The sequence below is a fragment of the Pseudorca crassidens genome, chromosome 14 (genome assembly GCF_039906515.1).
Source record: "Pseudorca crassidens isolate mPseCra1 chromosome 14, mPseCra1.hap1, whole genome shotgun sequence".
In the NCBI taxonomy this organism is placed as follows: Eukaryota; Metazoa; Chordata; class Mammalia; order Artiodactyla; family Delphinidae; genus Pseudorca; species Pseudorca crassidens.
Window position 1 is genome coordinate 87,406,127 of NC_090309.1, and position 12,558 is coordinate 87,418,684.

Consider the following 12,558-nt stretch of genomic DNA (forward strand, 5'->3'; position numbering starts at 1 on the left):
CTTTAAACAAACTCCCAAACCCCAGTGGTGCTGGATCTGGAAAAGGCCCCTCCCATTAAAATTAGGTCATCTGCACCTTGTTTTCTCCTGAGGTTCTGAATCCATGCCTGACCTTTCGTAAGGGGCAAGGGCACAGGTGGGAGCCCACGCTGGGGACTAAAGGCGACACACCGCACACTGGACAGTAAGGTGCGGTCCCCATCCTTCAACCCCGCCTTCACCACTCTAAATCCGGGCCCAGCTCACTCTCCAAAAGCATCAGTGGCTCCCACTGCCACAGGATCAAGGCCAAAGGAGGCCTGGAATTCAGAATTTCACGATCTACCCTCATCTGACCACTCTAGGCATAATTCCTTTGCACTCTCTAAAAAATAATAAAAGCAAAAATTAAAAAGGTGCTGGAAAACTGCACAAGACCAGGTCCTGAGTCTCAGTACCAGGAAAGGGAACACTTGGGCTGCAGGCCTGTGGGAAAGTTCGAGGGTCACACTTTGTGTTCCTTCCCCCTTCCTCCGCTGGGCAGTTCCTTCTGGCCTGGGGCCCTTCCTGTCACCTAGAACCTGCCCCTCCTTCAAGCTCTGACCCAGTACCAGGCTCCCCGGCAGCTGGGACCCTCCTCCCCCTGCCTCTACCTCCTGGGCACTCACAGAGCTCACAGCTCTTCAGGCAGGTGTCCACACACAGCACTTTCCTTCTCACACTTTACTATCCGCACAGCTTATCTGCCAGCTGCCCCCGGCCAGATTCACTGGAATGTGTCCTTATCAGATCCCCAGGCCCGCTCCTAGAAAAAGGCTTTCCTCCCACAACAGTTCAAAGCAAGATGTGAGGTCCGTTTTTAGTTCAGGGACCAGAGCTCCCTCCCCCCGCAGGGCAGCAGGACCTGCTGGGGATACTGCCCTGGGGCTCCCTCACCCCGCCTGCCTTAGGCCTGGCACAAGGCCAGCATGGGATACTTGTTGAGCGAGATTTTTATTATTATTATAATTGTTCACTGGGAAAAAGGGCAGGCAGAGAGAACTTCTGGAGTGCCCATCCAGAGGTCTGCCTATGGAGATCAAAGGGTGCACGAGGCACCCGTTCCTCCCCGCGACCCTGAGCCTCCAGGCTCGCAGGAGCGCCAAGAGCTGGGTGCCCAGGACAGTACGGGGAAGCTGGGGAGCCACCGCCGGAGGGTGGGGTGGGGAGACCCACAGGGAACTTTCCGCGCGCCCCTGGGGAGGGGACGGCTTGGAGGAGCGAGGCTGGCGGCCGCGGGCATCGGGCGCCGGGATGTGCCCCGCGGAGGACGCGGCGCCGGCCCACTCTGGCCGGGCTGAACCTTCCCGACGCCCCCACCCCGCCCCGCGCCCCGGCGGCTCGCCCTCGCCAGACCCCGTCCACCGCTGTCGTCCGTCCCGCGGCCCCCAACCCAGGGCCGCTCCGGGACCGGCCGGAGCGCGGGGACGCGGCGCTGCAGACCCGGCGGACCGGGGAGGCGGGCGGGGTCCCGAAGGGGCCGCGGCACTGGAGCCACCGAGGGGCAGGGCGAGGGTGGCGCCCTGGGCGCGGACCGGCCCTCGCCCCTGCCCGATCCCGGCGCCCGAGGCCAGCTCGGCACGGCCACCTCTCTCGGGCCCCTCGGCCGCGCCCGGCTCCCGCGAGGCCGACACAAAGGGGACGCGCGTCACCCACCTGGTCCCGCGCGGCAGGGGCCCCGGGGCCGCCGCTCCTGCTCGGCCACAGGCGGGGCTCCGCGCGCCGTGCCTAGGTCCGCGGTCCGGGGCCGGGTGTCCGCGCTGCGCGTCCGCCGCCCCGCCCGGAGTTGCCCTTTATTCCCGTCCGCCCTCCAGCCAGGGCGCACGGCCCGCGGGGGGAGAGTGGGCGGCGGCGCCGAGTGGCACAAAGACGCGGGGAGCACAGGCTCGGCCCGAGCGCCCCCGCCCGGCGCGCAGCGCCCCCTGCCGCCCGCCCGCCGCGCCCCGCCCTGGGCCGCGCAGGCCCGCAGGGAAACCCGGTGCCCGAGGACCACCCGGACCTCACGCCGCCAAGAGGCACACAGGGCATGTCGTCCGGCGGCAGCCAGAAGACTGCCCCAGATGCCGATGCGCCGGGAAGAAACGATCAGCAAGACAGGAGAGAAATGGGTGATCCCAAAACACTCTTAGCGCGGGTGATACAAAGAGCACTGCCTCAGAGCAGATCGGGGCTCCCAGAACCTGGGCTCGATGCCCCGGCGTGTGGGGACATTGAGATGAAGGCTGAGGGCCTTTCCACGCCAGCGTCACGTGAAATGTCTTTGCATCCCACTACCTGATTGCTTGGACGGACGGAGAACTGGAGGCAACTTGTCTGGTCCTTCCTTCTGGGGATTCCCGAGATCCAGGCACAGCAGTTTACTTCCTATGCTTAAGGGTTTCTAGCTTGTTAGAGCCAAAGATCTTTGAAGGTAGAATTTTCCTGTAAGATTTCTCTTTGCCACTCCCTCTAGTAGCTGGAAGTTGCACCAGTGCTAAACTATATGTCTCAGGCATGCGTATCTGAACAAAACCTATTGGTGCGTATGAAAGAATGCCTCCTTCAATAGACAGACTCTTTTCTCCAGAAGTATGGGAAAACCCACCACCATAGCTTTCTTCAACACGAATTCTAATGCCATCACCTACGGGCCCAGTGACCTTAAGCAAGTTACTTAACTTCTCTGTGCTTTGATTTTCTTATCTGAAAAATACAGATGGTCATCGAGATCTTGGCAGGGGTTAATAAGGCAAATATGCATAAAGCAATCTCAACATAACTGGAAAATTGTAAGGATTCCATAATCCTTAGCTGTTATTTGTCTCATTTTTCCCCAAACTACAAGATTCTTAACTATCTTGACACCGCATCATTTGTCTTCCTCTACTACATAACCGTCTTTTTAAAAATCATAATCATAATAAATCTTCTCATCTACATTGAGAAGTTATTCCAGTAAATATTTTTCCTCCCCAAACATGAATGAGCACTTCTGATGTCTTTGTCTAATTCTTTGTACAAATGTCATCTTTCAAGGAAAAGGCACAATGGGAAGAATTCTAACAACGCTTGGTTACTCCAGCCTCTCACCAGAAGATGAAAATGATTCTGCATAAAGGCCTGAGCTTCACAGAAAATAGATTCACCCCTTCTATACACTGGTTGTGGTACCAGGAATGTACTGGTGCAATACTGCTTATGAATGAATGATTAAATGAATGAAAGGATGACAGCAAATAGCAGGAAGGAGGATGAATGGGCCCATACTGAGATGCAGATGTTTGTATGGTTAGCAGGGGCATGGGAATGGGGATGGCGGGAGGGCTGGCAGGAAGAGGGCTGAGGTGCAAAGCCAACTTCTTACCCAACTGAGTCACTGAGTCCTTAAGCAGTGATGTGTGTGTGTGTGTGTGTGTGTGTGTGTGTGTGTATGTGTGTGTGTGTGTGAGACTTCATTCCCATGTTTGTTTGTTTGTCTTTGTTAACATAATTTTTGTCGGGAAGATGGGGAAAAAGGACACCATCATTGACAATATAGCTTGCAGCAGGCCATACACTGAATCTCAAATGTCGTTTTTCTCTGTGAAGTCTTCCCAATCCATCACTGCTTTCCCCACATCCAGGAGTCTGAAGTTGTATAATATGCTGATCATGGCATCTCTTAGACTTCATGCTTTGGATATTTACTGCCTGATTTTATTAGGTCGTGAGATTCTGTAGAACAGCAGTGAAGTAATTCTGTATGGAATTTCCCAGAGGGCCTTGAGCATAGTAAGTGCTCAATAAATAAAGACTAGAGTCATCTGTTCTGAGCTGTGCCACTGAGCAACCTTCCTGGTTCTTTCCAATGTCTCTCAAGGTCACGTCCACCCATCACTGGTTGGTTTTCTGTCCGACTGACCCTCTGCACAGGTCAGGGCTCTCAGCCATCTCACCCAGAGGTTTGTCAGGTCAAGATCACTTTAAAAAATACCCTTTGTTGCTAAGTGTTTGTGCCTGTGGGCAATGTGACTCATCATTCACTCTCTGAACAAGCCCCTTTTTGATTACCTACTAAGGGCAAGATTCTGTGCTAGATGGTTACAGGCCAGGGAATCAGTGCCACAGTAAATAAATGGTCCAGAGGCTGGAGAAATGGAAGTCCATTATGAAGTTCCTCCTTTACATAGAAAATTGAGCGAAGCTCAAGACTCACACTGGTGGCTTAAAACAGAACAATTTTAGACAATGGAGTTTGTATGAATTCATAGTCACACATTCTGAAAGTAAAGAAAATTCACATTTCTTTAATTTTTAAAATTAACTTAAATTCAATTCCTCATTTCTAGAGTAGCAAGTAATCAGAATGTCAGTTGTTGTTCTATTTCTCTCTCCCTAGAGGCGCACAGGAATCTGGGGGATTTTACAGTACTGAAATATGGGATGTAACCTGTCCTCTTCAGCCCATCACCCGGTCCATCCAGCAGTCCCTTCTCCAAGCCCTGCAGTCCCTTGCAAGCAGGCTGTGCTCAGCTTCTCTTCCAGGTACACAGGAAGCTGAGATGTTCCCCACCTCGCAGGGTGATGCCAAGTCTCTGCCGTTCTCAGGGCTTCTTGGGAAAGCTTTCATCGTCCCACCCCTGCCTCCCTTCCCACAAAGACCTCCTCTCTTTCCTTCCCAGCCTAGATGTCCCAAATAATCTCTTCCACAGGTGGAGCATCTGCATAAGGAGCCCGGAGAGGCTGTCTTCAGGCAGCTCTGCCTTCTGCTGTACAAAGACCCCTGGAGCTAGAAAAAGTGCAAGGCTCCAGGTATTTTCCCAGAACACGTGGAGAGAAAGTGCAAAAAAGCAAAACTGCCTTACCATCACAATAAAGTGTGTGGTCAAAAAAACAAAGCATGGGGCTTCCCTGGTGGCGCAGTGGTTGAGAGTCCGCCTGCCGATGCAGAGGACATGGGTTCGTGCCCCGGTCCAGGAAGATCCTACATGCCGCGAAGCGGCTGGGCCCGTGAGCCATGGCCGCTGAGCCTGCGTGTCCAGAGCCTGTGCTCTGCAACGGGAGAGGCCACAGCAGTGAGAGGCACGCGTACCAAAAAAAAAAAAAAAAAAAAAAAAAAAAACGCATGATAGCTTAAGGAAGAAAAACAGAACTTCAGGAAAGAAAGTACAAGTGAAGGGGAAATTCATCCTTGCAATCACTTAACAACAGCACTGCTAGGGGTGAATTGTGTCCCCCAAATTCATAGGTTGAAGTTCTAACCTCCGCCACCTCCTGATATGACCTTATATGGAAATAGGGTTGTTGCAGATGAAGTCGTACTGGAGAAGAGTGGGCCCTAATCCAATACAACTGGTGTCCTCATACAAAGGGTAAATTTTGAGACAGACAGGCACACAGGGAGGATGCCATGGGAACATGAAGGCAGAGATGATGTGATGCCTCCACAAACTAAGCATCACCAAAGATTCCAGCTAAGCCCCAGAAGCTAGGAGAAGGCCTGGAACAGATTCTCCCTCTCAGCCCTCAGGAAGAACCGACCTGGCCGGTCCCTTAATCTCAGACTTCTAGCCTCCAAAACTGTGAGAAAATAAATTTCTCTTGTTTAAGCCACTCAGCCCATAGTATTTTGTTTCAGCAGCCCTAGCACACTAATACAAGTAGCTAGAAAGTGCCCATGGGTGACTACGATTTAGAGAATAATTTCATAACAAAAATAAAAATGTCATACCAAAGTGATAAAGAACATGCTAATAAGCAAGAAGGCTACCATGTTAATAAAAAAGTAAAGATAGTTTTCTGGCACTCTCTCAGAAAGTAAAATCATTTTCTGTCTTGTTCACCACCAACCCCAGCACAGTAAGAACAAGTTCTGGGCACTTAATAAATATTTGTCAAAAGAAACAGATAAATCTTGTCTTCCAGGACTCTCTGCTACCTTGTACTTCTATATGGCTCAGATGCAAAGGCCATAGGTTCTACGCAGACGTTTAGACCAGAGAGAAAGTTTAATCTCATCTTTTCATTTCACACATAGAAACACTGAGGTTTAAAGTGGCCCTTGAAGGTCCCAAGATCGCTGCCAGTTGGTGACACCCACGGTACTATTACTCAAGGTTCTGGCTGATCCAGTTATTTTCATGTTTTATTATATTGCTTTTCTAGAACAATCAATGGGATCTGACCCTTGTGGCTTGACAGAATTTTAAAAGGCTTTTCCAGTTCTGAAGGAATGACTGTTATATTCAACATTAGATGGACTTAATTGTGGGCAGACATTTGATGCTCACTAAATATCTACGTACTTCCCCACATCTCCCAGCCCCTTGCAGGTAGGAGGGGGCACGTGACTCATTTTGTTCACCAGACTGTGCACAGGACTGTCACTTCTGAGCTGAGGCAGAGAGAAGAATTTCAAGACCTCTAACTGGCCTGGCCTGGCCCCATCACAGTGAGCACACAGCCACCTAGTGAGACGGTTGGACCCTACAGTGAAATCAGTCTGGGTTCCTGGGTTACCTCCTGTTAGGTGATTCTTCTGGTAATTCCCAGAACAATGTACACTTGCACGTGTTAAGCTATGGAAACCTAGTCTACACTTACTAATGCCTTCGTTCTAGACTTGCTGTCGAGTCACAGTAATGCACTGTGGGGCTTAAGGAGAGTCAATGTGCAGTTCCAGGTAAGTAGAATGAGTCATCAAGTCTTAGATGCGAGAGCACATTTGAGGCAGGTGGCCAGGAGCCAGAGAATATGGGAACCTGGAAGGAATGGAGGTATCCGAGAGGCAGAAAGGCAACACCGTGAGGAAATCAGGCGAGAATCAGAACAGAGATTGTGGTGCCCGGAGCTCATTCCTCATGCGTGTGGCCATGTGGTATAACGTCTTAAAGGTTTACAATAAAGGCTGAGAGGGGAACAGGACATGAGCTCCGTCCAGTGGACAGGGTTTGGGTGAGATCTGACAGGTCGATGCAGCAGTGCCTTTGCACAGACCCGCCTATAGAACCTGCGCTCTTCCATCCTACCATGGAGCCGTGGTTCCAAGCAGCACTCACTCCCCAAGCTGCCTGGAGTGAGGGGGTGTTGACAGCTCACTTCCTGGGAATTCTCCTCTGCCAAAGGAAGCTGCCTCACCCAAATGTCTGGAGGCAGTGCTTCCAATCATCGGTCCATTGGGAGTTAAAGGCCTGCTCAACTGCATTAATTTGGCACAGTCCTGAAGGGTCCCAGCCAAGTCCCATCAGCTGAAGCTCTATCGCAACCTCCTCCCAGGCCCTCTTCTCCCCACTCCCTATGAGAGCCATTCAGAGAGAATTCCCTGCCAGGAAACATCCATGGCAGAGCCTGCCTCCCAGAGAGCTGACCCGGACATAGTGAACAGCGGGAAGAGCCCCAGCACAGCCACAGAGGGGAGAACCAGGACACATCAGGCGGGGTCAACTGGTTGGGCGAGGCAGTGGGTTTGTCTACCAGAAATGAGGGTGGAGTGTGGGTCCTGGACAGCCAGGATCCACGGGGCCTTGGGTACCACCTGTGGATGGACAGTTCTGAGGGACCATGGGAGTAAGAATAGAACCGTGGCTGCAAAGACCCTTTCTGGATCTAAACAGACCTGGAGACCCCTTTGGAGATTCTTGTTTCTGTTTGTTTCTAAGAACCATTTGCTTTCTTTGTATTTAACTTTTATTCTGCTATGATTTTAAGGGTACTTTATGTTAAGGAGATGATTCAATCTCTTTAAGTTCTCCAACCCCAGACAAGCTGGGAAACTTCTCATATTTCAGACCTCAGTTCACTGCTGTTGCCTTTGGTGTCGTTAGGTCACCAGTCTTTGGGCCTGACCCGAGCTCTCATACTTTCCTCACTCTCGTGGTGTCCATGGCTCTGACACCACGGTTCCATGTTGGGATGAAAGAATGCAGCTTCCTCTTCCTCCGTCCCCATCCTGCATGTGTAGGAAGGTCTGTATCAATTCTCTGTCTTCCCCTTTCCTCCCTGTCTTATTCCATATCTGTGTATGAATGCTGGATGCCCGGCTGCATTTCTGAGAACTTTTTCTTATCACAGGATCTCAGGGTAAGGCCACGTCTCATTTCCCTGAAAGAAGATGCACAGTTAGAACATCTAATCATAAAGAGAAGGCTCCACAGACTCAAGCAAACAAACAAATAACAACCAAGCAATACCTGGAGTTGCTGAGTCTGGGTGTCCCGGGAGGTGGGGAGGCAGAGGGAATACCCACCTCCCAGAGCCTGGAGCCCAGGCGAGTCCTCCCCAGTGTTACCGACCGGTGGTCTCTGCCACGTGAGGGCAGCAGGAACGGCTTACCCGGCACACAGTCAGCCAGCACCTTGGTCTTGGACTTCCAGCCTCCAGAACTGTGAGAAATAAATGTCTGTTGTTTAAGGTGTATTATTATGGCCACCTGAGCTGACTGCAACAGGTCAGTTCAGTGCAAACAACACTTGAATAAAGTGACATCTGTGTTACGATGGAAGGAGTGACGAGGTATCCCTTGAGAAAATACACAGCTCCTGCTTCACACACACACACACACACACACACACACGCACACACACACACACGTCTTGTGACTCCTCAGTAACAGCTTATGGGGAGGAATTCTTGGAAACTTATTACAACCCAAACTCCAAGAGAGAACTGGTAGAAGTCAGTCTATTCAGACATGGAGCTAAGGGGGTTCAGGGTGACAGATCATAATTTATAATAAGAAATACATATTTGGTCTTCATCCTCATTCCTGGTGCAGAGCTCCTAAAACCCTTGGACTTTCCTAAGTGATGATATTACTAGGTTCTTGGATCACTTTAATCACTAGAAATTGATTAGAGGTCAGATGAGGAATTGAGGCAAGGCTTTATTGGGACTCATGCTACAGCAGGAGGGAGTGAAAAAAAGTAACAGGTTTCCTTGTTTGCTCCCCAGAGGGAGCGAGCTGGTCCCTTAACTGGGGTGCGGGGGCATAGATGGGTCCAGGAGGGGTGGCTTGGATGGTGTGCCCACCCCTTTGGTGGTGCTGTGTACAGGGGGCACGTGCGGTCCCCTGCTTTTGCTCCCAGCACCTCAGAAGTGGCCGTTGGGTTTTAGCCTTTTTGTATCTTGTTCATAATTTGCCCCAACTGTGCGAGTGCACAGTTACTTTTAGCCCCTATAGTTTCTTTTTATTCCATTGTTGTAGGAGACATTTGTGCAGGTGCAGGCATTTAGGTAAGGGGGTCCCAGGTCCCAGGTCCCAGCCTATCTCAATGACATCAATATGGATGTATTTGCTACACTATTGAGGGGACTTTGGGAAAGCCCCTAGGCCACCTCTGGTGGGGGGTGATTGCCAGGGCACCGACCATGTGATTAGGGGGTTAGAACTTTCAGTCCCACCCCCAGACCTCCAGAAGGGGAGTTCAATCACCAGTGGCTAATGACCTAATCAGTCATGCTACGTAATGAATCCTCCATAAAAACCCAAAGGGATGGAGTTCAGAGAGCCTCCAGGTTGGTGAACATGTGGAGACTGGGAGAGACTGGTGCCCCTGGAGCGGCCATGGAAGCTCTGGGCCCTTTCCCCATACCTGGCCCCCTGCACCTCTTCCGTCAGCTGTTCCTAAGCTATATCCTTTCACGGTCCACTGGTAATCTAATAAGTAAAATGTTTCTCTGAGTTCTGTGAGCTGGTCTAGCAAATTAATCCAATCCTAGGAGGGGGTCCTTGGAACCTTCAATATAGCTGCTCAGTCAGAAGCACAGGTGACAACCTGCAGTTGTGATTGGCATCTGCATTGGGGGGAGGGGTGGTGAGGGACAGTCTTGTAGGACAGAGCCCTTAACCTGTAGAATCTGATGCTACCACCAGGTAGAGAGTGTCAGACTTGAGTTGAATTGTAGGACATCCAGCTGGTGTGGGAGAATTGCTTGGTGGTGTGGAAAAACTCACACATGGGAATTAGGAGCAGGATCAGACAAGGACGGGACCTCCCTGGCGGTCCAGTGGGTCAGATGACATGCTCCCAATGCAGGGGGCCCAGGTTCGATCCCTGGTCAGAGAACTAGACTTTGCATACATGCCTCACCTAACAGCCCTCATGCCACGACTAAGAAGTCCGCATGCCGCAACTGAAAGATTCCACGTGCCTCAAGGAAGATACTGGAGTGCCACAGCTAAGACCCGGCGCAGCCTAAAAAAAAAAAAAGGAATCAGGCAAGGACAAGCCGAGATGGCCCCAGGTGAAAAAATAAATCACTTTTGGGCAGTTCCCTGGATCTTCCTGGAATGAACTTGCGCAGAGAAGCTTTCTTTTCATTATTATATGTATATTTTCTAGATAAAGTGAATTCCCAGAGCACAAGTTGCACTCACATTCATAATCAAACACGTAAACAACTCAAAAACGAAATCCAGTGATTTTTTTTTCAAATTAACTGTTTTTTTTAGAATACCATTGAATCTCTTCTCATCTTTTTGTGTGAATTGTTAAGAACTGGCTGTTCTCATTAAAGTGTAAGAATGCTAATTGGCTTTAAAACCCTTCATAAGATATTAGTGGAAAATAAAATTGAGTAAGAGCTCAATTCTATTAAAACTATGCATTACTGGACATATGCATGAAATTAATTAGCAGTTGCCTCTGGGTGATACAATTATGGGTAATTTTTATTTTCTTCATTTTGCTTTACTTTGTTTTTCAGATATTCTCCAAATGCATATTCTTTTTAGAATCATGGGGGGGGGAAAATGTGGTTAAAGTCTTTCTGGTCTTTCAAACCCAGCTCAATGGCATCTGAGTTGAAATTGCTATGTGGGTTTTCTGCATAATTTCCCATCCTTTTCCCCTGACTGGTACGACATATGCCAGCAGTGGCTTGACACTGGGTTGTGTACCCCAGATGTGGCTGTCTGTGTCCCAGCCACGATGACAGAGGACCTTGGCTGCCCCTTGAGTCTCTTTCACTGTCTTCAAGCCCCTGGATTTGACCTCTGTCCTGGGGGCTGGAGCCCAGTGTTGGCCTGTATCCAGGATGGGAAAAGGTAGTGAGGCCATATCCTTCTTGAAGAAGTGAGTGCTTTTAACCAGAGATCAAGTGCAAGTACATGTCTGGGAAATGCCACATGTCCGAGGAGGACGAGTCTGCGTCTGGAGGATGTGAGGTGGGCATTGGAGCTAGGGATGTGAAACTCTTAGCTCCCACAGCCAGGAAGCAGGTGGGAGGGAGAAACAGGCTGACAGGGGAAGCAGTGGCAGGGCCGGCCTGATGCATCTGAGGTGACGGAATAGACCGCTTGGAACTGGGTGTTCGGGGGGAGCTCTGCACGTCCTTGGACTCCAGGGTGCCAGACGCCTGCCCTTTGGACTGCTGACCAGGTCACACTCAGAATGGTGGTTCTACGACCACTCGTACCCTGGGCTGGTACTATTCCTGCTGCCTGTCTGCAGGAATTCATTCCTTCAGAAGGGATCAAGTTTTGGACACTGGGCCCCCAAGAGGCTGGTTTTTATTTTAGAACACAAGGAGTTTTTTCCCCAGGGGCTCACCTCTGCTCCATCTTGTTGCCCAGTGGGTTGGTTGAGATGTGCTTATTAATTATTGATAAGCTTCTTGCTTATCAAGAAGCTTGCCTTTAGCGAGGGTGGTTTGTAAAAGCATGTAATTACTTTAAAACACACACCAAGGAGAGACTTCATTACATTGACCCACTGAAAGTGAAGGTAATGTACAAAAAAATACTTTAATGTATTATAACATCTTACAATACAACAGACCAGTAGTCAAGAGCATCATATATGGAGAAAAAATATACATATTTACATATATTTCTCTAAAATTAAGAATGTCCTAAATATACTCAAGAAAAAACCTTAAAATCTTATTGCATGATTAGTCTTCAACGAATCGCAGTGAATGAAACAGTCCTTTCAACAGAAGAGCAGCCTACGGGATGAATTATTGCCTGATGGAGCCTCATTGAGAATTTGTCCGCCTGTTTTAGTATCATGATTCTCGTTACTGATCCAACAGTTAGACTCCCAACTCCAGATTGTCATAGAATAAGAGCTGATATTTCAGATGATTCAGCCAAATGATCTCATTCATCTTCAAACTTAAACAGGCAACTTTCATAGCATTTATCACTAAATAACAGAGATGGTTCATCCTTTCTAAACCAGTACGCTGCTACTAATGTCTGATCTTTCTAGGTTTCTTAAGACAAAATTCCATTCATAGTATCACAAGCCAAACTAAGCAATAATTGAAAGCACCACAGAATACTTGCCTTTAACACTTAAATTGAGACACCTCACTTAAATTACCTTTTATTTTCCTAATAAAAAGGAATATGTCTCACAAAGCTAATACACATATTTAAAAACTGAAACTATAAAGCAAAATGTTATATAATCCAAACTTGAATTTTACTCTAATGATAAATGTCCTGACTTCTCCCACTTAAGAAAAATGAACATTTGAATATTTTAAACATGAAGGCTTTGAAAATTCCCTCAGTGCATAAGAAAGGGGGTTGTGGTGTAAAAACAGCTGGAAAGTGCATTTAAAATAGTTTATTTG

General features: G+C 49.1%; 1 protein-coding gene across 9 annotated transcripts in view; it reads right to left on the bottom strand.

The window, feature by feature from the left end:
- Positions 1–2,478, bottom strand: part of RNF144A (ring finger protein 144A) — a 114,672-nt gene extending 112,194 nt beyond the window's left edge. For 3 of the 9 annotated variants that reach the window (XM_067703762.1, XM_067703763.1, XM_067703773.1), the window contains exon 1: positions 1,675–1,892. The gene's annotated coding sequence lies outside the window, so the exon portion shown is untranslated. Of the gene's footprint in view, positions 1–1,674; positions 1,895–2,292 lie in introns of those variants that run through there. The other 6 variants (XM_067703771.1, XM_067703772.1, XM_067703768.1 and 3 more) reach the window with 6 other exon arrangements.
- Between the last annotated feature and the right edge of the window lie 10,080 nt (positions 2,479–12,558).